This window comes from Terrapene carolina, unplaced genomic scaffold (assembly GCF_002925995.2).
Source record: "Terrapene carolina triunguis isolate 2854851 unplaced genomic scaffold, T_m_triunguis-2.0 Scaffold84, whole genome shotgun sequence".
Lineage (NCBI taxonomy): Eukaryota > Metazoa > Chordata > Testudines > Emydidae > Terrapene > Terrapene triunguis.
The window spans coordinates 32,245,588-32,249,632 of NW_020664435.1; positions in this window are offsets into that span (position 1 = coordinate 32,245,588).

Consider the following 4,045-nt stretch of genomic DNA (forward strand, 5'->3'; position numbering starts at 1 on the left):
TTTTTTTTTTTTTTTGCTTGGGGCGGCAAAAATGGTAGAGCCGGCCCTGGAGGGGAGTGAAGGGAGTGTAGAGACAGAACATTAACTTATGCCAGTTTTCCTTGTGCTTTTGGGGTTGAAAACTAGCTTTGAAGATCAGCTGCCCTCCAGACCTGACATTTCCTACCTTCATCAAAACTGCAGATGTCAGTCTCCATGGAGGGGGTGTCAGTGGGGCAGGAAAGAAGTGGAAAGTATGCTGTGCAGCTGGCACTCTCCTTCTGTGTCAGATCTGCTGGGTGCTGTTACCCTGTGCTCCTGGAGATAAAAGGAGCAATGAGCCCTGTGTTTTCTCACGAATTAAGAAGATTTTCAGACGCTTTATTTGTGCCTAGATAACTAAAAATTGCTTCTTATGAAAATGTCATAGTTGCCATGCATTGGGCCACACTCAGCTTTTGGAAAGCAGGCATAATTCCACTGAAGTAGGTTGATTTACTCCTGGGATGGATTTGGCCTTTCATTCTTAAAGATGCTTTTGACATGTTTAAAAAATATTTTTATATAATTAAAAGTTATAAATGTTTGAAATGCAGATGCTGCTCATACATAGTATACAGTATTTTACTAGATTTTTAAAGGATATAGCAAGTTGCAAAGGTCTAGGCAGTAAAACTGGGAAAGATGGAAACCCAATTCTACCCTCCTGTACTGTTGTGCAGTGCTTGATTTTGCTGGTGACAGAATTTTAGATTATTACTACCAATGAAGAATGTTGCTGTGTTTAGTCCTATTTAATTTAGTCTGCTTGCCTAAGGTATTGATAGACCGCCAAGCACTGTAATATCTCGGTGCTGAAATACAATAAAAGAGAGGGCAGAATGTGTAATTAAAGTGGGTCCACTCTTGCCTTCCTAGGCTTGTCCTTCTAAAAAAATTACTTTAGAATTATTTGGGTGCCACCATTGGAGTTCAAGGAACGTCTGAGTTACTTGTTAGCTATAGAAGGACTCAGGGACTCATGTGCTTTCTAAACTGCAGCCAGCCAATAGAAGCCAATGTGCGTGTGTGCACAGGGCCGGCCCACAACATTTTGGCATCTGAGGTGGGGAGCTCAAATGATGCCCCCTCACTTGGGCCAAAACTTTGAAAGGTCTCAATTCTGCCTTCTTCCTGTTCTACTCCTCTCATGGTACTGCTCTGCTACCTACCCCAATAAAGGAGAAGTAACAACTTAAAATGCCTTGTTCAAAAATTTTAAGTTACACTTAACTTTCAAATGCCTGAACAGCAAATGTAACTTTTCTTGTCTGCAGAGTAAACACTGGCATTTTTATCTGTTCGAATAATCAAAGTAGTGCTTTCCATGCTTTCTTGGTTGCAAAGATTTGAACTGCTTCCTGAATATCTGACACTTAAGAGGAAGGCAACCCCAATCTATCCTCATCCACATCCACATCACCTGGCTAATTATGGGAGGGAATACCTTCCTCATCCATGCTCTGATCAGCTGATGCAATGTAACAAGATTTGACAATCCATATCTTGGTCTAAGTACAATCATTTTTACTGCTTATGAAGTTATCCTACCCCATTTCAATTATAATATTTGACTCAATGACATATTGCACTAAGGATTCCACTAGCCTCTAGACAAACTAACTTCCTGCTGGACAAAGTACATTCCTGTCTGGGCCATCAGCAGGGTTCAAACCCTGGATCTAAAGGGCTAAGAGAGTAAGCCTCTATAGCTTGAGAAAAACTCCAATAGCTGGAAACTGTAGTGGGCTCCTAATCTTCCTCTACCACCCATTAGCAGAAGACTAAAAGATTCACAATCCCTTAGTGCGGGTTACGAAAGCAAGTATCTGTCCTGTTAAATTGAGTTCCAAAACCTCAATGCTTTTAGTTAAAATAAAAGCAGTCCTTAACCATTTTATCCCTATTGGGATTCAGGTCAGCTAGTCCCAAGAGTTCAATGGGACATACCAGCTAACTATTCTTATTGCAGACTGCTTTTCTTCTTGTTACAGTTCATAATCTGTTCACTACTAGCAATAATCTGATAAATGCTACAGTAACACTCGATGAAAGGGAATTGCATGAATAACTGATCTAACAGTCTCAGACTCACCAGGGCATATTGGATCCTTCTTCAACAGACCAGTATACACATGAAAACCAATAGCAAGAAAAAACAGTCAAGAAGGATGAAAACTATTTTAAGAAGTGGAATATTTTCTCATTGGTACAGGTGTGTAACTTCTGTTCTTCCCACCCAGGAGTAACACATATGCCTGAAGAGCAGAATAATCACCCTAAAAATTACATTGATCAAATCCCTATTACTTAAATTTGTGGAAGCTTCTTCACTGGAGGTTTTCAAAAGGAGACGGGATAGCCATCTGTCTAGGATGGTTTAGACCAGTGGTGGGCAACCTGCTGCCCACAGGCCGCATGTGGCCCGTCAGGGTAATCCGCTGGTGGGCTGCAAGACAGTTTGTTTACATTGACTATCCGCAGGCATGGCCGCCCACAGCTCCCAGTGGCTGCGGTTTGCCGTTCCCGCATACAACCGCATTTGCTCCAATCCCTCAGACAGAGACAAACACCTACAGGATCTCTATCAAGTGTTCTTAAAGCTACAATATCCACCTGAAGTCACCTACTACAGGACAGGCCCAACAAAGAAAGTAACAGAACTCCACTAGCTATCACCTACAGCCCCCAACTAAAACCTCTCCAGCGCATCATCAAGGATCTACAACCTATCTTGAAGGATGATCCCTCACTCTTACAGACCTTGGGAAACAAGCCAGTCCTCTCTTACAGACAGCCCCCCAACCTGAAGCAAATACTAACCAGCAACTACACACCACACAACAGAAACACTAACCCAGGAACCAGTCCTTGCAACAAACTCCGTTGCCAACTTTGTCCGCATATCTATTCAAGGGACACCATCATAGGACCTAACCACATCAGCCACACCATCAGGGGCTCCTTTATCTGCACATCTACCAATGTGATATATGCCATAATGTGCCAGCAATGCCCTTCTGCCATGTACATTGGCCGAACCGGACAGTCTCTAAGCAAAAGAATAAATGGACACAAATCAGACATCAAGAATTGTAACGTTCAAAAACCAGTAGGAGAGCAATTCAATCTCACTGGACACTCAATAACAGACTTAAAAGTAGCCATTCTTCAACAAAAAAACTTCAAAAACAGACTTCAATGAGAAACTGCAGAACTGGAATTAATTTGCAAACTTGACACCATCAAATTAGACCTGAATAAAGACTGGGAGTGGCTGGGTCGCTACAAAAAGTAATTTTCCCTCTGTTGATACTCACACCTTCTTGTCAACTGTTGGGAATGGGCCACATCCATCCTGATTGAATTGGCCTCGTTAGCACTGACCCCAGGGCTGGCCCACAACATTTTGGCACTTGAGACGGGGAGCTCAAATGACGCCTCCATACCTACTCGCTTGGGCCAAAATTTTGAAAGGTCTCAATTCTGCCTTTGAACTGCTTCCTGCTGAAGGTCCACAGTCTGGGCCAGCTCATGCTCTATTCAGATGGTTGCAAGGCCGACCAACCTCTCCTGTGTCATTGTGGAGCGTAGATGTGTTTTTATTAACTTCAGCTTGGAGAAGCTGCTGTGACGTTGTGCAGTCTATATGGTTTTATAAAAATATAAGTGAATATAATGTAACTGGGATAGTTTCGTGCAGGGGGTCTCTTGTAGGGTATCATTGCGGAGTGCATAGTCTACTGAGTGTGATCATCTGATTTGTATAGATGTACCACTCTTGTGTCTAAAACTACTACGCCACTGTGACGGGTTGGATCACAGAAACCCCCTTGGGAGCTGCCACCCGATGTGCCAAGACTACCCCTGCTTCTGTTTTCCCTGCCAGCTCAGGACCCCAGCACCCTGTCTTGCTGTGTCAGACACTCCTGTCTGACTCCAACACAGACCAAGGGTCCGAATCACTTGTCCCAAAACTGCAAGTTTACCCAAAAACAGCTCACAGGAGTGTGCTTGTCTTTAGCAC